Source organism: Lagenorhynchus albirostris, chromosome 15 (genome assembly GCF_949774975.1).
Source record: "Lagenorhynchus albirostris chromosome 15, mLagAlb1.1, whole genome shotgun sequence".
In the NCBI taxonomy this organism is placed as follows: domain Eukaryota; kingdom Metazoa; phylum Chordata; class Mammalia; order Artiodactyla; family Delphinidae; genus Lagenorhynchus; species Lagenorhynchus albirostris.
In genome coordinates this window covers 14170716-14192749 of record NC_083109.1, presented here as the reverse complement: position 1 = coordinate 14192749, position 22034 = coordinate 14170716, and the positions used below count along the sequence as shown (strand labels likewise).

The 22034-nt window shown below is 44.9% G+C and overlaps 1 protein-coding gene and 1 non-coding gene across 4 annotated transcripts in view; one reads left to right on the top strand and one right to left on the bottom strand.

Annotated features, from left to right (window-relative positions):
• Positions 1 to 1056: 1056 nt before the first annotated feature.
• LOC132506590 (U6 spliceosomal RNA) lies at positions 1057 to 1160 on the bottom strand. The gene has a single exon (XR_009535908.1). It is a non-coding gene; the product is annotated as a U6 spliceosomal RNA (small nuclear RNA).
• A 3631-nt stretch (positions 1161 to 4791) lies between these two features.
• Positions 4792 to 22034, top strand: part of EYA2 (EYA transcriptional coactivator and phosphatase 2) — a 255735-nt gene continuing 238492 nt past the window's right edge. For all 3 annotated transcript variants that reach the window (XM_060123881.1, XM_060123880.1, XM_060123879.1), the window contains exon 1: positions 4792 to 4940. The gene's annotated coding sequence lies outside the window, so the exon portion shown is untranslated. The remainder of the gene's footprint in view (positions 4941 to 22034) is intronic.

The following is a 22034-nucleotide window of genomic DNA, read 5'->3' as shown; positions in this document are numbered from 1 at the left end:
TGTCCTCAGGACATATCTAAATCATCCTGTTTAGGCAGGGTGGCCATCTGTCCCAGTTTGCCTGGAACAGTCCTGGTTTATGCTTTATTTGATTTGATTTTTTGCTTTTTTTATTGAAATATAATTGATTTACAATTTGTGTTAGTTTCTGGTGTACAGCAAAGTGACTCAGTTATACATATATATACTTTTTCATATTCTTTTCCATTATGGTTTATCACAGGATATTGAACATAGTTCCTGTACTACACAGTAGGACCTTGTTGTTTATCCTTTCTCTATATACTAGTTCACATCTGCTAACCCCAAACATGCTTTATTATTAATAGTGCCCATTTCACTCTCAAAAGTTCCACACTCTCCTGTACCAATATCAGGAAGCGTTCTGATTTGTTCAAGTAGTTCTGTTGGTTTCTATCTTATAGGCTTTGAGAATCACAAACACAGTGAAGCACTTTGAAATCCATGACTTTCAAGTTTGACCCTGCAGAGCTCTGGGTGCTCCTGCAAGACCCTTTATAAGTACCTGCAGGAGAAAGGTGCAAGCCACGAGGCTGAGATTTTTTTTTTTTTTTCGATCTCTGGTGTTTATTCACTACCAGGCAGGTGACAACACAGTTTTATTTCACTTTTCCCCTCTGATGCTAAAGCATAAGCTGTCTTTTAATTCTGACACATTTATCCATTCCAGAGACAGTATGAAAAACAGTCATCTAGCCATTTATTACCTTGGACTTTTCAGGCCAAACTGGGGTTGCTGTCTCATTTATAAGCCAGGGCAACAAGGGTGATTCCAGGTGGATGGGTTAAAAATGGAAAATATGAGCTCTTCAACAGAGCCTGGGACTTTTCGCCTCTGTTTTCCATATGGTGATTCTATATATGCTTGCCTTTTTTTTTTTTTTTTTTTTGGCCATGCAGCAAGGCTTGTGGGATCCTAGTTCCCCAGCCAGGCATTGAACCCGGGCCCTCCGCAGCAAAAGCGCAGAGTCCTAACCACTGGATTGCTAGGGAATTCCCTATGCTTCCTTTTTAGTCTTTTTAATGGATCTGTATAGAAATGTGAAATGCTTCATAAATTTGCATGTCATCCTTGCTCAGGGGCCATGCTAATCTCCATATCATTCCAATTTGAGTATATGTGCTGCCAAAGCAAGTACAATATGCTTACTTTTGAATACAAGAAAGTTTGAAAGCCACTGATGTAATTGATCACATTTTCCTCTTTGCATTGGCTGCCAGGAAGCTCAGCATCTAATTCTCAGTCCACCACTAACAGTGCTCAGGGCCTCCTAGCCTACATATTTATGAGACTCTCACCCTTGACTTTCTTTTCTTTCCCTCCCCATGTTTCCCCTTCACCTGCTTTTCTTGTTTTCTCATTCTGCTGCCACATGTATGTTTTTGCATGCAAACTCAAATCCTTTTTGGAAAGAGCCAAGGTTTAAATGAGTGCATTAAAACAAAAAGGAATACTTTTTCTGTAGAGGAGGTTTTTGCAGATGGGAAAGGAATGTGTATAGAAATAAGGCATAATTTGGCATGGAGAGTACACATGTGTGTTTGTAGGATATGTATATACATGTTGGAAACGTTGTGAAGTTTGTCGTTTTCAGAGTTAAGCTGGTCTTCTGGCTTCAGGGGACATTTATACTTGGAAGACTCCAGGGGGAAAAAACAGTGTTTTACTCCAGGGTAGACGTGCCTGTGGTCTACACTCTAAAGAATTTGCTTTATGGTTTAGCATTTTCAGATTTTGTCTGGGGTTATTTTTCTGGTCATTATAAAATGAGGACAAATACTTATTAAGAAGAAATCAAGGGAATGAGGGACAGGAAGGGGGTGCTCCTGCACAGGAAGGGGGCTGGATTTTAAGTGATCTTGAGTAAGAAGTGGGAGCCTTAAGTCTTATCTGAGTTTCTATCTCATCTGCTGCAAATCTGTGGTCAAGTCCTTTTTCTCCCAAACATGGGGACTCTCACCCTCCGCTGCACACTTGGAATCACCGGGAGCTTTAAAAAATCCTGATGCCGCAGTCCCTTCCCCAGAGAGTCCGGTTTAATTGGTCTGGGGTAGGGCTTCCGCATGGGGATTTTTAAAAGCTCCCCTGGAGATTCTAATGTGCAAGCCAGGGTTGAGACCACTGCCCTAAGAGAAAGAAAAAAATAAAATTAATAAGCACCTGCCTCCTGTTTATCTCTCAGGGGGCCGTGGGGTGTGGCTGCGATTTATGAGATAATGGGCCATATTCTGGTGAAGGAGTGAGAAGGCTTGAAGGAAACAGGTTAACCCTTCGTATTCCATAGAGTACTCTTGGTTAATAAGTGTTCATCAACGTTTTGCACATGATCTGCAAGAAGAAACACATTTCACATCCTGACCCAGTACACACACACACACACACACACACACACACACACACACACACACACACACACACACACACACACACAGTCTTACTCTGATTTCATGCAGTTCACTTGGTGTTTTCTATTCCAGTCTATTCCATTATTTTCCTTTAGAAAAAAAAAGCCTGCTTACTGCCACTGTTTAAACAATATTCTATGAAGGCTCATGGGCCCAGATAAATTCAACACCTCTGGAGAGCATTAAGATGGTCAGTTTATAATGACTGAGAGCTTTCTGCAAAGCTGCTATGAGAAGTGAAGTTTGTACAGTTGAGCAATTGCTTATGCCAGCTACAGTAACAGTAGTAAGTGTTTCAGGAGCATGATCTCAGCAAACTGTCCCAATAATAATACAAGATGGGTACTGTTATCTCCAGTTTAGAGATGAGAAAGTCAACGCTAAGTACGTACATATGTCCTGCAGCTAGGAAGCAGAAGAGTTATCTTCATCCGGGAACTGCAGATCTAACCTCACCCTCCTTGTGGGAGGAGAATAACTGTGCTCACTGAATACATTTGCTTGCCTGAAGTTTGGGGAGCAAAAGGGGATAGAATAAGCTTTGACCAGAGGTGGCTCCCAGTAGAGCGGGGCCTGCTGTTTATACAACTTGGGGGCCTTATTTAAGAAAAAGAATACGAAATTATGAGTACGAAATTAGGTACAAAATGAATAGTTCTTTGAATTAAGAAATCACAACAAATGCATATTTTAAGAAGCTGAAAAATACCACAAATTCCCAACTCAACTTCCCCTCGGCTGTATCCCCCAAATGCCAATGACCACTTCCATACCACCCTACTCAAGGTCAAGTGCTCCAGTGGGGAATCAGAGTGGAGAGTGATGGTGGTCTCTGCTGGTTGCCGCTAACTATGAAAAGCAAATGACTTTTGTAAATTTTACATGAACAAGTGACCCCGTGAATGGATTTCTAGGTCCCTGTCAGGGCCTTAGAAAGAGACGCGTCAAGTGAGGGGCCCAGGAGCTTAAGTTTCACTGGCTTCCCAGTAACCCCACAAGTGGAGTTGAAGGCTCTATATTATATCTCTAGAGCAAGGGCTTTGGAGTCAGCTGGACCTGAACTTCAGCTCTGGCTCAGACACTTTCTGCCTTCTTTGAGCTAAGACTTGATCATTTGTAAAAATGGGCATGCTAGCAGCATCTACCTTCCAGTCTCTTTGGGGGACCAGAGGAGATAAGAAGGGTCCCGCAAACTGGATGGGCTTAGAGCAGCCAGATTTAGCAAAGAAAAATATAGGACATCCAGTGAAACTGAAATTTCAGAGAAAAGTGAATACTTTTTTAGTATAAGTATGTATCACCTAGGACATACTTATTCTGAAAGTTATTCCTTGTTTTTCTGTAATTCACATTTATATGGGCACCCTGTATTTCTTGAGCTTAACAAATGGCAGTGGTTGACACTGTTTTCGGACTGAGTGTTCCATAACAGGGCTTCATAAATATTAGAAAGTGCGTGAGAGGGAGAAAACTGCTGCATAGACTCTGTTCATAACAGTTTATTATGGGGAATATTGAAACAGGTGGCCAGGAGAGGATGAAGCAAGTGGGGTGCCTTAATTTGAGGGTATGTGTGGAGGGGCTTATACCACTGACTTTGGGTAAGCCAATTAAGTTCTTGGGACTTCAGTTTCCCCTACCTGTAAAATGGGTAAAAGGAGATTCTTGAACTCTCCTCCTGCAGATATAACGAAAAATGGGACTTTCTCATCATACAGATGTCGCCTCCTCAGAGAGGTCTTCCCTGACTACTCCAGCCAAGATTACGGTTCCCTTGCTCCAGAACATAATTTTTCCCCCTCCATAATAATGATAACTTTCTGAAGTTGTCTTGATTCTTTACTTGATTGTTTGTTTACGGTCTGTCTCCCCATGTGAGAATAAGTTCCGGGAAGGCACAAAACTAGTCTGCCTTGTTCTAGCTGAATCTCCGAGGAGCTGTACCTGGCGCAGTAGATATTCCATATATGTTGAATGAATGAATGAATAGGTGGCTGAATGAATGAATTCAGTGTCACCCTTGAGGTCCCTTCCAAGCAGTCTTTCTCTTCTCGGGGGCCATGCCTGGGTTGCAGAGGGAGGAGGTGTGGGTGTCGGTGGGTGGGGAGGAGGCTGGGCCCTCGCCTCCTCTAGGACCGGCTGCAGCTAGCGCGTCCGGCTGGGCGGCAGGCGCAGAGAACAGCGCGGAGGCAGCTGCAGGGCCGAAGCGCCGCGCCGCGCGTCCAGCCGCCGGGGGTGTGCGCCCGCGGAGCCCGGCGTCGCGCCTCGGCGCCCCCACGCGCCCACGCCGCGGCGCGGGGACCCGGGCGGGGGCAGAGGGAGGGCCCGGCCGAGGGAGGGGAAGGGGCCGGTCCTCCCAGCGCAGGCAGCTGCCGCGGCAGCCCAGGAGGCGGAGGCAACGGCGGCAGCGGAGGTAGCAACGTGCCCGCCGCAGTCAGCCCGGCCGCGTCCGACCCGCGCCCGCCCGGCCGCCGGCACCGCACCGCACCGGGGCGCCCTCTCCACTGCGCGCGGTGAGTACCAACCGCTGCGCCCAGCCCGGGCCGCCCGCCGCGATTCGCCGGGCCGGGGTTGACCCGGACCCCCTGGCCTGGGGCGTCTCTCCCGCACTCGGCCAGCCGGGGCCTCCGCAGCTGTCGGGGCGCCCGGGGCTCCCAGGGCGCCTCAGGCACAAGGGCAGCGGGGACAGTGGGCAGATCCTGTCTCGGGAAAGTCTGTCCTGGGCTCCAGGCCTCAGTTTCTCCGTGCGCCCGGGAGGCGACGACCCTGAAGTTTGCACTACCGCACGCGGGACAAGTGCATAGAGCGCAGGCGGTGTAGACTCGCCTGGGTCCTCCGCGTTTGGTTCGTTTTACGGCCCGGGTGGCTCGCGATGAGGGGCGCTCCCCTAACCGGACCAAGAGGCGCCGGGAGCCAAACTCACGCCCTCGGGCGCTGGTTATGGGGCAACGGTGGAGCAAATGGCTGGAATTCCCGGGATGGGGCTGGAATGGCCCACCGAGCCTTTTTTCTGGCTGCATTTATTTTTTTAAAGTCCGTTTGCGCTTGGCCCGCGCTGGTCCAGCTCTCCCGGCTCTGTACCGGAACCCGCGTCCTGGCGCTGGCTGAAGTTGGAGTTGAAACTTGGAATATCAAAAGGATGTGTAGAAGGAAGCGAGGGTTTTGTTGTAATGGGACAAAGCGGAGAATGGAATGGTTTTTTAGCCTTGCAGCCTGGAGGTTAAACGGCCGTACTGGCCCTTAAATATATTCCCTGCCCCCAAGCAAATAGGTTATAAACTCAAGGAATATTAGGACAGCTTGATAGGGAGAAACATTCGCATCACAAAATCCTCAGTGCGCAAAATCCTCAGCTGCTGAAAGTGAAGCGCTTTGACGGGTGCGAGTTTCCTACTTCCCCTAAACGAAGCCTCGCCTGGGCTAAGAGTTGACAGCGAGCGTACGTGTTGCTGCGTTGCGAATGCTCTTTAAGAAGCAAGACTGATGCCGCGGTTTTGATGATACCGTTTTCTTTTCTCCCCCCTTTCCTCGAAATGCAACGTAATCTTCAGAATTACTTTTATGTATGTATATATAACGTTGAGGTAGATATAAATCACCCCTGGTGGAGGTACTTTTTAATTACGAGGTGCAGTGAAATGAGTGAACATCGGAGTTGGGTGTTGTGGGCAAGGCAGAGCGGAGGTATAATGATTTACAAACATCAGGTGAGAATCTGAGTGCTGAATTGGGTTTGAGTTAGGGAGCTCCCTTCCAAAGGAAATTATAACCAGCGGACAATTGTGTTTCAAACCGAATCTATTTCGCGAGCTCTGTCTTGCTTGAGTAAAATTTCTACTAGCAGAGTATGAGCTAGTAGCCGCTTTACCAGCCTATGGCCCTTTTGGGGGCGGGGGGAGAGAAGGAGGACCTCCTTTTTAAAATAATGTTTGTGAAAAAAATCTTTCAGGCAACTCTACCCAAGAAAGTTTCTTTTTTTTTTTGACTTTTCTCTCCCCATCACCTTAAGCCCCTTAAACTTTATACTTCTTTGCATTTAGACATCCTCAGACTAGGAAAAGTTAATAAGTAATTTATGTAACAAATGGTGACGGTTTGAATCTTGCTTTAGACTAAGCATAAAATCATGTTTGTATTCCAGGTCTCCTCGCCTTTTGAGGAAATTCTAAATTTTGCGATTTCGACCCAGGTGGCTAGATTTGAAAGGACTTGAACTTTTAAAAAAGCAGTTCATGTGTCCCATACCAAGTTAGTTAATAGCTCCATTCTTATAACTTTAGCTTCACGATATGATTAACTATTTTATCTGAAAGGTCTTGGCATTTTTCCTGTCTTGAAATAGCTCACCTAGTGTAGTGGCCGCGTGTATGAGAATATTCTATAAACACATACATCTTTCCTAATATGAAATAACTAAAGGAAATACAACAAAATGTCGTTATCCCAATATTTTGAAATTTTTTTTTAAAAAAGATGATTTAATCACTGGAGTTTTGGAATCTTCTTTTTATGCCTTTTGTGTTATATTAAACACATCATACAGAAATATGATTTGTTGACTTGTTATGGGATTACCATTTGGCAAAAACACCCAAGACATGCTGTTTCAAATAGGCGGTATTACTTCTGGTTTAAATTGTATGTAAGGGATCACAAGCCTTGTTCCAGACGGATAAATTGATAAAATGCTAGCTGCTGTTGGGAAAGCAAAATAGTCGTCGGCAAAAAAAAAAAAAAAAGGCGATGTAGCTAAGTATATTTTGAATTAGGTTGAGCTGGCTCCTGAGACCCCGGGCAGTTTGAAAAAAGGTATCCACAATCCAGGCACGTCCACTTGAAGACGTTTTGGGTTCCCCCAGGACAAGACGACTCCTTTCCCTTTCCTTCTTTTTTCAGTTACTTTTCCAAAGATAACTTGTGTCAGGCGCAGGAGACCAGAGTTCTGCCGAAAGCCAACCTAACCAGCTCTGAAACGAGGACTCATTCTTACTCCTTCCACCAGATGTTTTTTAGGTGTCCTCAGCTGGAATGCCCAGTTTGAAACTAATTAGGCCAGCAATAAACTTCTTGTACAATACAATCGCAGGCCATGATGGTGCATAAGTGGGGTTCCTAGCAGCTCATGACAGATGCCTCTCTCTCTCTCTCGGCAGAAAGAGCCCATGGCTGTCAGGAAAAAATGAAGGGAGTGGAGATATCTTGCTTAGATTTTTGCCTGGTCCTCAATATCCAAGCACACCACACACAGCGCATTATCTTCTCCAAGGAGATGCCTTGCAACAGGCGTTGAGTTTTGTCTTTGTGGGACAGGCCTGCTTAGCATAAAAATGCTTGGGGAAGAAGTAAAACCGTAAGTATTAGGCAGTGGCCACAGGTCTGAGGTGTAGTGTTGAGTGTTGGAATGTTGAGTGTGTGTGGGTGTAGACTGGGTGGAAAGGCTTCCTCTCCACTAGGCACAGGTAAAATGCAGGGCTGTCTGGTCTGACATCAGTTCCTTCTGGGAGAGGGTAACTTTCTCCCCCAGAGATTTTTTACCTCGTTCTCCTGATGTAGTTCTCCTTATCTGGGGGGTTTGTGGAGGTGAAGTGGCTGGTTATTCAGTTACCTCCAAAGGCTGAACCTTCTGACTCTTGCCAAGACTGGGCTTTGTTGATGGAAGGAAACTTTTTTTCCTAGCTATCTGCTCTGAAAAAGGAGTCGGTGGACTTGGATCAAAAGGAATCTCTTTACAGAGAATTAACCCCAGAGCTGAGAAAACACGGCCTGTTGACAGAAAACACACACATACACTCACTCTCCCCACAAGGCCTTGCTCACTCCCCATCTTTCTCCCTGACCCCCCCATCCCCCAATATCATAACAGCCTTCGGAAGGGCCCACTTTTTGTCCCCCTACCGTTTGTGGCTGTTCAAACAGTCCCAAACATACAAAAGGAAAAGGAGGCTCCGGTAGGGAAACAATTAGCAGAGAATTAGCTGGAGACAATGCTTCATCTTCCTATTTGAAGATCGTAACTGGCCTAATGGTGTTTAACTAACATCTCTTCTAATCCGAGGATAAACCCCCTCAATCAGGTGACAAATACTTGAAATGACTGTCTCAGACCCACTGTCTTGCTGTAAAGGAATCAGAGGGGCCAGGACTAGTTCTTTGTTGCGTGTGATTTAAAATCAGTTTCAAGATATGAGAGTACCTGCCAGGTAGATTGAGAGGAAGAGGACGAAGAAAGCCACAGGCTTTAAATTTTTTCCTTTTTTTTTTTGCTGCTTTTTTTTCTTTCTTTATGCTCACTTTCATTCTGTTGGTGCCTTTGCCATGTCTCTCTGCTTAAATTATATCCGTGTATTTAATAATGATGAAAAATAGCTGAGCATTTACATGCCAGGCCTGAAATCAGCTCTTGACATGTATTTTCAGGATGGCTCCCACAACAACATTTTGAGTTAGGTATTGCTATTATTATTATTATTTTTTACTATTACTATTTTTATTTTGCCAACTTTGTTAACAAAGAAACTGAGTCACAAGTCAAATGACTTACGAGAGGCTGAAGAGTGAGTGAGGCCGGAATCTAGGCCTTCAGCCCTCTGCCGACGGGGCTCTGAAAACCTTGCCTCAGAGAACATTTCTGCTCTCGTTTCCCTTGGAGAGAGATGCTGAGTTTGGATAGTTTTAAATGCGCTGAACACGATTATTTTCTGACTCTACCCTGATGTTTTTTGCTGTTGTCTTAGATGGCAGAAAAATCATATTAAGTATTTAGAAAACACAAATCTGGACTCTGGTGAGTCATGATATTTAGAAGGTTGTACACGGTCGTGTAAAGGGAAAGAATACGACTATTTACAAGGGCTAATTTGATTTGTTCCTTCAATACTATAACGCCACCCATTTTAGTTCCTAAAAAGAGTCAATAAATTTACCGGCAGTGGCAAGGCCCTAAAATGTTACGGTAGGCTGTCCAAATCCAGTTTACCGGAAGGTGCTGGATCGCTATGGGTGGGTTGTTGCTTGGGGGTTAGATTATAAACATTTGGAGAGCAAAGAATAATTGGGAACAGGTGGTCCCAAGAGTCAGGTAACCGGAACGATTTGTCTTTGCCACTTTGAAGGTTAGGGGAGGCTGGAGGTTGCCTGAATCTGGGACAGGCGGCCTGAGGGTCGGGGAGGGCTGGGAGGGCCCCCACTTTGGGATGAAGCCTAGAGGGATGGTTGAGGGGGTCTCTGCGCACAGACCCAGGTCTGTAGAAAGCAGGGCTTCGTCATCCCTGTCATCACCCATCTGATGATACTAGTGAGGGCGCAGATGTGGCTGCTGGTGTTTTTTTGCAAAAGCTGCCTCTGCTTTCGTATATATGCAGAAATTTAAAACAGGAGCTCAGAGAAACAGACAGCCAAGGGAGACAGGTTTACTTCTCACCGGTTTTGAGAATGTGCACATGGCCGATTGTCTTTGCCCCGTAATGTCCATTTAGACATATTTTTAAATGAACCAAGGATTTAAAAGAGGCCAGAAATTATTTTGTCACTTAGTCTCCGCAGTAGTGTGTCAATAACATGAAAACGGGTTGTGATTTCAATGGCACTGGATTTTTTTCCCCTCTAGTTTCCTTTTGAAGATCTAGTAAAGTTAGATTTTAAAAATCTGTGCGTTCCCAGATTTAACATATCCGTACATATCTACTCATCATCATTCTGAGGAGAACTGTCAGCTCTCTGTGATTTTAACTAAAGGAAAAAATGATAAAATCGACATTTTTCCCCCCAAAGGATGAGGAACTGGAGGGTTTGACCACTGTCTGAAGACAGCAACTTACTTTTGTCTCGCATCAGCTGAATCTGTTAGCTCCCCTTTCTTTTCTGTTCATCTCCCAAGAATGGTCTTTCATAACTGAAATGTACAGTATATTAGCCAAAAGATGTTTTAATTTTGCAAAGAAAAATCATGCCAGAGACGGCCGAGTCTGTTTCAACCATTATTGTTTCTGTAGCATGCATACTTTGGGTTTCATGGTAAGATGTGGTTTGCCAAGAAAGAAAATTACAGCAAGAAACTATGTTGAAAACATATACACTTCTGATTGAGAAATGGGAAAAACACGGAAAAATTCCGCACAGTAATTGCTTTAACGTGAGTTTTAAATGTCATTGTTTGACTTATGTCAAAAAGTCCCTCTTAGCTAATTCTCACATATGCTGTTACCAAATATCTCACCTTAAAGATGGCAAATGTGGGGCTTAACTCTGATGATCTTGAGGCTTTCAGAGATAGCCGTAGTCGTAGTGGAAACATTCCAAATTTTTAGATTGTGCAGGCTGAGTTTTTTTTTTAAGGTTACTTAGATATCGATTTTATTTTCTTGACCCAAAATAAGAAAACACGGGGAATTCTCAAAAGCTTTTTACAGGCTGCTATTATGAGAAGAGAAGCCAAACCAACATGTATTAGGTCATGAGTTTGAAGTGCATAAATAAGCCCTTGAAGGTCACCAAAACAGGGCGAAAACCACCAGTTCTCCTCACCTCGGCCAAGTCAAATTCCTGCCTGTTTGACGTGTTTGATTCAAGTGGACGCAGAAGGGGGGTTTCTGAGTCCACGGTCGAAAGATCTCGATTTGATTTGGGTTCCGAAGATGTTCTTGGGGTAAAGCGAGAGGGGAGGGCTGGAATTCCCATCTCCTTTGGATCACTCCCTCTCACGGCTCCACTGAGAAAGCAGGTTCCGGGGCACCCCTTCCTCCAAAGGAGATCTTTCTTTCCTGTTGTTTGGATATGCAGAAGCCAAAGGTCAAAAATGGCTTGCATTCCTTCTGGTCAATTTCTTCACCTCCCATCCCCTTCCTGTAGTAACTTAGTGGTTAAGGTGTTAGTAGTTTCCAGAACAATTTTTTTGTTGCTGGGAACACATACATGTTTTTTTGGCATGTGGGGTGCAACGTGTAAGTACAAACCTTTAGGTCTTCGTTGATGGGCAGCTCCCCGAAATGCGGAGCACGTCCGCTGCATCCCCGAGTTTGGTATCAGCACCAGTGCTGATGGAAATTCCACGCAGGGAGAAAACCTCCTCATAGGAAAGACAGAAAGGGTATCGCTGCAAAAAAGGTTGTTTTCTTTTGTGGGTGTGTATTATTTGCACGTATGGGGACTTTTGTTTCACGGTGTTCTAGAAACACTTGTCTCCCCAGCAAAGGTCTGAATGCCCTTCCCAGTTGGGAAGGGGGTGGGGGGGGAGGAGCACGGGGGGCAGATTCCTGCACCTCTGGCCTTTTGTGCGACTGGTACAGTAGAGGGAAGCGGTGACTCGCGGCTTGGAGGGTGTCATGTGGCATAACAAGTTGTGACTTGCCGCTTGTGTTGTAAACAAAGTTTTGGCCCCATCCAGCCGTGAAAAAGAATGGAGCCGGGAAGATTATTCACCTCCGGTCTGTGACGGGCCACCGGGGCTCTCTAGTGTTCTCCTCTTGCTAACGAGACCATACTCCCCGGAGACTTTAATTTTGGAGTGTGGAGGAAAGGGGGGTGGGAGGGGAGAAAGAATGTCTTAAACACAGCAAATGTCTGAAACGCTCCGAATGTCTTCAGCGTTGCTTTGGCACCCACAAGAAAGACAAAGTGATAAAAGGACACAGAAGCAGGCTTTTGGGGGGATGGGGGGTGAGCAGAGAGATTAGGGGACTTGCTAGTGGTTTGATCTAGAGTGGAGAGTTTTCTGACACCTCGGGAGCTCTGGAATGCCTTGCTGTGTCTTTAGGAAACTGATTTGGAAATGTCTTTCCCTGCAGCTTTGCTGCCCTTTCTTTGTGCCTATTTTTAGTGAATTGTTTTTTTGTTTTGTTTTTTAAAAAGACAGAAGGTTTGTTTGAGAATAACGAGTGGCCCATAGTTATTGAACACTTATTATGTGCCAGGCACTGTGCAAAGCAAGCACTTATATTTCTGACTCCAAATAGCCTTAGATGGAATGTGCTATTATTATCACCCCTATTTTACAGATGCGAAAATTGAGTCTCATGGAGAAGTAACTCGTCCAAGGTTATATGGCTCATGTCAGAACCAGGATTGAACCCAGTTTTGATTCCTAACCACTAGGATATCCAGCCTCCACGTCCACCCCACCCCACGCGTGCTCATGTAATGAGAGCTACGTTCTCTCTACATGTCTGCCCTGGAGAGCTAGCTTTTAAAGTCAGTCTCCAATCGTTTTGCTTGGAGGATATTAAGTGATGGTCAGGTATAAAAATTGGGTTCAAAATAAGAGACATCACCTGATTCTCACAGAATCTTGAGCCTGTCCTTGTAGAATAACTGAAGTTTAGCATTGAAATCTGTTGAAATGATGGCCGCATCACTGCAGTTAGCTGGTCTAAGCTATTGTCTGTGGCCCCTTCTGTGCTAGCAGTGTTGAGTAGTTACTATAGGGACTGCATGGCCTTCTACAGAATGTTTGCTGACCCCTGAGCTATTGCAATCTGACAAGACAGATTTTGTTGACAAGGAAGATCGTGCACTTGGGACATTACATATACCATTTCACTGATTTATTATTTATTGAGTGCCTCCTACATGCCTCACGCGTTGCATGGTGATAGGGGAAAGTTCCAAATGCATTCATTCTTTCCCTCATTTATTCAGCATTATTTACTGAGCTGTGTTCTAGGCAGTGGGCTAATTACTGGCGACCCAAAGGCAAGAAGGACCCAATCTGGCACCTCCGATGGCAGGATCCCAGGGTGTTTTCACCAATATCACCCTGCCTCTTCTTTCCCTTTGACATTTCAGGGGGTGGAGATATGACTTCTTGAGCTTTCTAATATTCAAGCAGAAGGATGGAGAGAAAGACCCAACTTTGCAGACTCTTATTCAAAGAAGCCATGCCCAACTTGTTAAGAGCAGTACACTGGCTTCTGTGCCTACAACTGTGTCAGGCAATGCCCATGGCTTACTCCCTGCCTCAGACAGACAATGACCTTCTGCTACCCTTAAGAGGTGGTGGGGAGAACAGGTAGGAAAAGGGAGAATCTTTCCAAATTCAAGCCTTGGCTCTGACTTACAGCCTAGAGATTAAGAGCATGAATCTCTTAAGATTTGTGAGCCAGGAGCCAGGCTGCTTGGGTTCAAATCCTTGCTCAGCATTAACCAACTATTTAGTTTGGGGCAAGTTACCTAACTTTTATGTGCCTCGGTTTCTTCACCTGTAACACAGGGTGGTTATCATGGAGATCAAGCTAATATAAAGTGTTTGCAGTAGTACATGGCAAAGAGTACGAGCTATATCAGAGTCGGCTACTGTATTATTGTTGTTATTATTATTATTATTTAAGCTTAAATGTATTATTTACAAGCTTACATGACCCTAAGCTCTCTGAGTCTCAGTTTCCCCTCTGTAAAATGGGGATGATGATAATAATGACAATAATAACTGCTTCAGAAGGCCATTGTGACAATTTAAATGAGGCAGTACATGTAAAACACTTTGCTTTGCTACAGTGCCTGCCCACATTGAGTAAGCCAGCTATTATGCTCAAGCCAGCTGTCATTACCTTTGAGGTTATAGGGAATTACATACTGGGCCAATGATGTGCCTTTTAGCTCTTGGTCAGTGGAGTCCTTTTTCAGCATCAAGAGAATGTAGGGCAGTGGTTAATAACGCAGACCCTGAACTCAGACAGTTTGGTCTGAACCTTAAGTCCATCACTCAACTATGCTGTCTCGGGTTGGGGACTGAGCCCCACTCAACTTCCCAAACAGTGGAGGCAACGGTCGCTGTACGTTAGGAGGTTGGGAGGCTCAAAAGAGGTAGCAGGGTGTCTGGCACATAGTAAGCCCTCAATAAATGGTAGCTTGTATTATTATCACACCCACTCCTTGCCTCCCTCCCGCCCCCAGGAAAGCACTGAACATTAGTAAATTTTAATTTGAAAATAAAATAACACATTTTAAAACTGCCAAACAGATTTAAAATTATATTCATTAAACAAAATTAAAATATTCTATTAAAGCCAGACTTTGGGCTCAGACCAAATTTTTATAACCCAAGCTTAAAGGCCAAGGAGTCCCCCGGCCACAATGGGGACATTGTGATTGAACTTGAGACTTCAGCGCTGCTATTGAGTGGTCTTTGAAATGCACGCACGTTTCCCCTTTAAAATGAAAGGGAAGTCGTGGGAAGAAAAAAAATGAGGTTCTTGCTCACCCCAACAAACCTTAATGAATTGAAAAAGAAAAGCAAAAGATTACTCATTTTTCTTCTGCTACCTTATCCTGCCAAAGACACGTGGCCCACTCCTAACCCCAGCTTTGAAAGGTACCTGCTCAGAACGTTCCAGATCTGATATGCTCTACCAGCTAAGCTACTATAAATTCTGGTCTTCGTCAGGTTTTATAGGTGGTGGTGTATCAGTGAAAGCTGAGATCTGAGAGCTCAGCTGCTGGTTCAAATCCCAGCTCTGTCTCCCCTAACTATGCCTCAGTTTCCATATCATAGAACAGAGATAAAATATCTACTGCATAGGGTTGTAGTGAGAGGATGTAAGAGTTAGCTATCCCTATTGATGGTTTTTTAAAATCATTTTTTTAAATTGAAGTTATTATACAATAATAATATAGTTAATATAGTGATATATTTAACTATATATTATAATAATAATTAGTTAATTTACAATGTTGAATTAGTTTCAGGTGTACAGCAAAGTGATTCAGTTATACATATATATACATATATGTATGTGTGTATATATATATATATATATGTTCTTTTTCAGATTCTTTTCCATTATATGTTATTACAAGATATTGACTGTAGTTCCCTGTGCTACCTTGTGTTGTTATCTAATGAATGAAACTTCCCCAAACTTTTGGGACTTTGAAGAATTAAAGGCATTCAGGTATGCCTTTATCTGAGAATTTTGAATCAAAATTATCTCAATATTCAGGGAGGGGAATTGGAGAGGGAAGAAGTGGATTTTAAAATCTCTCACAGGAGTTATGATATGCCAGACACTTTCACCAAGCTCATTTAATCCTCTCCAAAAAAAAAAAAAAAAAAAAAAAATCCCATGACATTTGTGTTTCGATTAACAAATGGGAAAACTGAGGCTTGCACATGTCAAGTGGCTGCCCGATGACATTCCAGGTCTCTCTGACCCAAAGCACAGGATGGTTCTACCACGTGACCTGCAGCCCTCTTAGGACAAGGGCGCAGACAATCCCAGAGACTTCTCTGTGACCCACTGACCTTTACTGACGGTCTCTTCTTACCTTTCAGTAGCATCCTTCATCCCCAGTGAGCCCATTTTTGTGGCCTTTCCATTGAGAATGAATGGACATCTTCTAAAACAACAAATGGAAAAAGGAATGGCAGTGGATCATGACATCCTTCTCTAGGTGACATTTCTTAAGAACCTCTGGCATTTCTTGCCAACCATGGGGGGGCATGACCTCCTCCTCAGACCATGCTGGGTCCTAGGCTGTGATGTGGGGCCCAAAGGCAGAGATAAGGGAGGAGCTGATGGGGAGCGCATGGAATGGACTCCCCACTCCACCACCTACCGGCTGTGTGACATTGGGCAGAGGACTCGGGCTCTCAGAGCCCCAGACTCTTCCCCAGTTCATGGGGCGGATGCCATCCATAATGGGTTTGTTAGAGAGTTTCAATACCGTGATGGATGGGAACATGGCCTGCTCATTCAGAGAGTGTCGGTTCTTACTTGCATCACCCCCAGAAGTACTCAAAGAGAAGAGTGAAAGTGAAGCTTACTTGCCTGGGGAATATTCCTTCCTGTTCTCTAGGTAGCTGCAGTCTTGGGATTTCACACATTCTGGAAGAATCTACTAGTCTCTGAAGGGCAATCTTCTTTTTAATGGGGGGGTGTACCCTTTCCATATTAACTTAAAACATGAATGAATTTTTTTCTTTAGAGTTCTGTCTTTATCTTATTATGTGTTTGGAAAAGATATAGCAAGCATTTCAGACAAATGGTTTCACATGTTTTTAACTGCATAAGACAAAAACGGTTTAAAACTCAAGTCCACCAGGTAATTATAGCAAAAGTGGCATCCGGGTATGGCAGGATTCATGAATGAAGAAAGAGAAACACGCATCTGAATATGTGAAATTTTCCCCGAGAGCTCTTCATTTAAATGAAATCGTTTATTCCCAAAGCTTGTCCCTGCAAGCTGCTTACAGCAAATGCCTCAACAGAATTTTCTACTAACCAGAATTGCAGTTCTGCGCTCAGTTTTCAGGGGAATAAAGTGAAACAAATGAGTCTGTCAAGAATGTAAGTAAAGTCATCTCAGAGCATGTGTCTGGACACATTCAGTCTCTGTCTTTCGTCTTTGAAAGAGGAATGGCTGGCCTTTGGATGAATATGATGCTAATTAAAATGACCTCTGTGTGCTTACTCGATGACAGGATCTGTTCTGATTGAGTATAGCGATCAACTGACTTATTCCTCACAACAATTCTATGAAGGAAGTCTATTACTATTCATATTTTCAGGAGGAAAGTAAGGCACAGAGAGGTTAAGTGACTTGCTCGAGGTCACACAGCAATTAAGGAATAGAGCCAGGCTTTGTATGCAGATGGTTCTAGAGGTTGTCTTCATAACCCCTGCACTCCCTGCCTCCTTAACCACCATAGAAAGAATTAAATTTTCCTTCTCTTTGACCTTCACTTAACTGGACAGTTAATTAGGGACAGGCATGAGAGGGAAACAAAGGGACCGTCGGTCTTAATTGTAATTTTTCAGTATTTTACAAGGATGTATCAGTGTATTCTATCAGCCTCAGGTGCAGAATAATACAGGGGTTAAGAGCCAGTCTGTCCAAGTCTACTACTTACTATTCTCATGACCTTGGGTTTACTTAAGTTCTTCTAACGTCAGTTTCCCCACTTAGGAAGTGAGGATCATGAATCTACATCATCAGAGTTAACAACTATGACCTGCGTAGAAGGGCATCTGATACACATCTGATTGTCCAATACCGTTTATTACCTGTTGGAGCAAAAGTAACTATGGAAATCGTATCGTATCTCACGGTGGGGCGCAGTTGCAGTTGGGTACAGTTTGCAGTGGAAGAGAAGGGAGATTCCCAGGCATGCGGGGCTCGAGCTGGAAAACGGCTCAGGTTTTTCCACATAAGGTCAGAGACACTAGCTTTCCTCGTCCCCACGTGAGAAGTTGCAGAGACAAGTCCGCAGCAGGCAGCCTGGAACGCCCAGCCCGCCGGTATTAAAATCTAAGCGGATGAGGACACCACGGCCCTCGGGGGAGGGACTTGCCTGTCACGTGCCTGGTGCCCGGCAGAGCGGACCCCCCCTTCCCCCGACCTCCCAGGAAGAGTTGGACTTTGGGCAGCACGGGTCAGAGGCAGAGAAGAACGCTTCCAAAAAACCCTGCCCGCTTGTCTGTGCAAACTCAAATGCCGTGGTAGCCTCTGATTCCATTTTTCTTCTTATTCCCTTTCTTCTGTCGTGGAAAATGTCCTTTTCTCCAGAAGCCACTGCTGGGTTTTCAGTGACCAGGTGTGCAGACTGTCTGGGTTTGCCTCCTTTCGCCTTCCTCCTCCACTTCAGCCCCCCTCCATTTCCTCTTGAATGCAGAAAACGGAATTTCATTCATTCATTCGAAAATATGTACTGAGCACCAGCTGTGTACCAGGACCTACTCTGGACACGAGAAATACAGTAGAGAACAGAAACAACCAAAATCTACTTCATAGAGCTGCAGTTGAGTGGGGAAAGACCAAAGATAAAAACCTAAATGTGTAAAGTACACAGAATGTCAGATGGTCATGAGTCTGGGGGGAAAAATCAAGAGAAGGTGGATAGAAAGTGCGGGGGGGAGGGGGGCAGAGGAGGGCTCTCTGAGCAGGCAGCCTCTGAGCACAGAGCTGGAGTGAGCTCTGCCCCTATCTGGGGAAGAATATTCTAGAAAGAAGAAACAGCAAGGGCAGAAGCCCTCAGATGGGAGCCACCTGGAGGCCAGTACGGCTGGGGCCAATAAACAGGGGGCTGGCGGAGATGAAATCATGGTGGAGGGGCCCCATGAGGTAGAGCCATTCTGTGTCAATCAGACATGTCTGAAGTCAGTAGTATCATAATTTTTAAAGGACTTTTTAAAAGTACATAGGACCTAAATCTGAAATCAATCATTGCAAATTCAGATAGGTAGGTAAGAAGTTAATGAAATGAGCAGGGTAATTAACCAGGGGGAATGCTGATTCCATATTGCCAAAAGACGCTGAAATCTGGACTTTCATGAGAAATGTCCTGATTTTAAAATCATCACGAGGAACCACCAGCATGCAGGTGCAAGCTCGCAGTTTGAGACCGCTCTTCCAAACATCCCTGTAGACCCTGGGAGTCTAATTTCAGTGACAAGACAGTGAGCCTTTCTCTCACGCTCTCTTTTCTTTACTTTTTTACCAATTCCTGACCAGAAGGGTGCCAAGAGATGCTACCAGTTGTTTCCAGGAAAAAGTAGGACTTGAATCCCATGAGGATGGGGGCTGAGACGTCGTCCAAGGAGCAATCAGCTTGCTTCATTTTCATGTCTTTCTCAAGACTTTTTCCTGATCACCCCTCATCGTGGGTAATGACAAACATGGTCCAAATCCATCCTCTTTCGGGTTTCCATTAGTTTCATGATGATTATTATTTTGTCATCTGGGGTTGATTTAGGAGTGGTGAAATGTTTGCAGGTTTCGTAAATGGTTGTCAGCCACTGTTTAGAACGGCAAGGAACTTCTTGTGTTGTTCACATCGTAAGGACTGTGGTGATAGTTTCCAGTGGCTACAGACGTGAAAGGGGATAAAAGGAGGGGGGGCCTTGAAGGATTCCACACAACGTGATTGGAAAATTGAATAATGAGTCAGGGGTGGCGGGGCTGCGAGGGTGAGGCGAGGGTTCAAGAGCCCTAAAGACCTGGGTTGCCCAGGCTGACAACACTGGATTCACAGTCTGCCTTCTCCACCCCAGAGCTGAGTCAAGCAAAAACCCTGCCACGGGCCCACAAAGCTGTCAAGATTCTTCTGGATGTAAGTAATAGAAAACTTACTTCTGAGTTGGTTTAAGTTGAAAAGGAAACGTACTGACTCTGGGAAATGTAAAGTTCTGGGGAGATCTGGTTTCAGGTGTGGCTGGTTCAAGAGCTGAGACGTAGGTGATGAGCCCATCCTTTAATTAATCCCTGTTCAGGAGGATTCGGTACTTTGTCATGCACCACTTCTGGAACTTGGGATGGAGTGGGAGAGAGGTAGATTCCCCAACTGAAGTCAGCAACATTGGCTGGAAGTGGGGGGTGGACTGGTTCCCTGTGGATCCCCAAACTTCAGCATAATGCACCTCTAGATATGCCTTGGCCGCCCCTCTTCTACTGGGCTACAGTGCCATTTGTGAAATGTGTGGGTTTTCCAGGTGCTGTGCAACACTGTGTGTGTATCATCTCCTTTCTCCTCAAACACTCCTTTGGGGACGGCACTTTTAAGACGTGCTGCTATTCTCCCTCCCATGTGCTCTTTCCCACAGGCCTAGAGGATGACCTTTTATTTCAGATAAGGGTGTTCAGAGAGGGTCATCTTTTTTCATGGTGTCTTGTACAAAATTAGTGCTCAATATCTGGGACACTCCACCCAAGCATGGGAGAGGCACTGAACTTCTGAGGAAAAGATAGAAACGCCTCAGTATCACTTGGAGTGGCCAGAGTGACCCTGGCTAGACTGTGCTTACGTTTATGGGCCTCTGACGATCAGCCTGTGTTTCTCTTCCTCCTCTGAGCTTTGCCCTTCATTATTGCCTCCACTCCATTATTGCCTTTTTCCTGTTCCCTTTAGTGGCCCTGCAGTAACATCTCATGCAATACAGAGGTTGCAAACTGGCAGCCAAAAGGCATTTTGTTTGGTCTGCAGAACATTTAAAATAGAAACTGGAGCCAACATTTGAAAATCTGGACATTCCACACAGAAATGAAGATTTCTGGCTTCCATTAAAAAATCAGAAGATCTGTCAACACTATGCCCACATTTTCACAGGACTTCAATTGGTTTGAACTGGGAAATGACTGTCTCTTTTAGATGGATGGGTTCTCAGTTCAGCGCAGTCCCCACCTCTCTCTATTGTCCCCCTGACACTGGGGTTCAGGGTTAGTTGCCGTTGACCATTGGGATGGTGCTGTTGGCTGTCCTATAGTAGATTTCAGAGGGAAGGTAAGTCTTTCCTGTATCCAGGTCTTCATCAAAAGTGTGAAAATGAAGTATAAATCAAGTTGGTCGTTAGTATTAAGAAAAATGAGAAAAAGCATGTGTTTTGGGGTCAGTCAAGGTTTCTCAACCTCGGCACTATTAACATTTGAGGTTGGACAGTTCTTTTTGTGGAGGTCTGTCCTTGCATTATAGGAGGGTATTTAACACATCCAGAAATGGACCATACCCCTTTCAGAAGTAAATAGTTCCCTGGACTCCAGGCATCCACCAGTTTGGTAAGAAGTTACTGTAAGTGAAAAAAAACTGTTCTTGCTGTGAATTGCATGCTGGCGGGCCCAGCGTTGGCAGTAGAGGTTCTGAGTTGGCTGACTTGGGTTTAATCATAGGTGAACGTGCCAACCGTTGAGGCCACTTGCGACGGCCTGTCTAAGATGTTATAGAAGGAATTCAGCGTGAATGAGAGGTTGAACCATCTTAAAGAGTCTTTGGAGAATTTCTTAACTTTCAGCTGAGAGAGGCCATTGTGGCTGCTATTTTCAAAAGGTTTGCAAACGGTAGGTTCTGCTACGGAGTGTGGACAGGCATCAAGCCTCGTTGGAGAGCAGAGGGAGGGACCAAATGATCTCTGGGTGTCTCTTCCAACTCTGGTTCTGTGAGCTGCACCTCAAAGAGTGAATTTCCCCAAGACTTGTTTAGTATGTTGCCTACTGCATTGCCACAGCTCATAATGATGGTCTGTGATGGAAACCCAGGGGAGCAGTGATGGTTGTCCAGGGAGGGAAATCAGCCTTCCCTAGGCCAGTACTGTGTACGATGTGGTGTAGAGGTTTTTCTGATTTGTTTTGTTTTGTTTTGGCCTTTCACCAGTGCTCCAAATCCTGTCCAGTGTCTGAAATAGTGTCCATGCTTAGGTTTCCCATACTAACAATAATAGGTTCCAGTCAGACATTCAACACCTATTAATTGAACACCTGCTATGAGGCAGCCACTGTTCCAGGCACTTGGCAGGAAGCTGAGAGCAAAACTGACCAAGTCCTTGCTCTCATGGAGCTGTGTTTTTGGTGGAAGAGAGATGGACAATAACAAGAACACAAGCAAAAATACGTATAGTGTGACAGAGAGTATTAAGTGCTATGGAGAAAAATAAAGCGGGGAGGGAGGGAATAGGAAGTGCTGGGGTGCAGCAGGGAAGGGTGATATTTTTTTTTTTTTTTTTTTTTTTTTTGCAATACGCGGGGCTCTCACTGTTGTGGCCTCTCCCGTTGCGGAGCACAGGTTCCGGACACGCAGGCTCAGCGGCCATGGCTCACAGACCCAGCCACTCCGCGGCATGTGGGATCTTCCTGGACCAGGGCACGAACCCGTGGCCCCTGCATCGGCAGGCGGACTCTCAACCACTGCA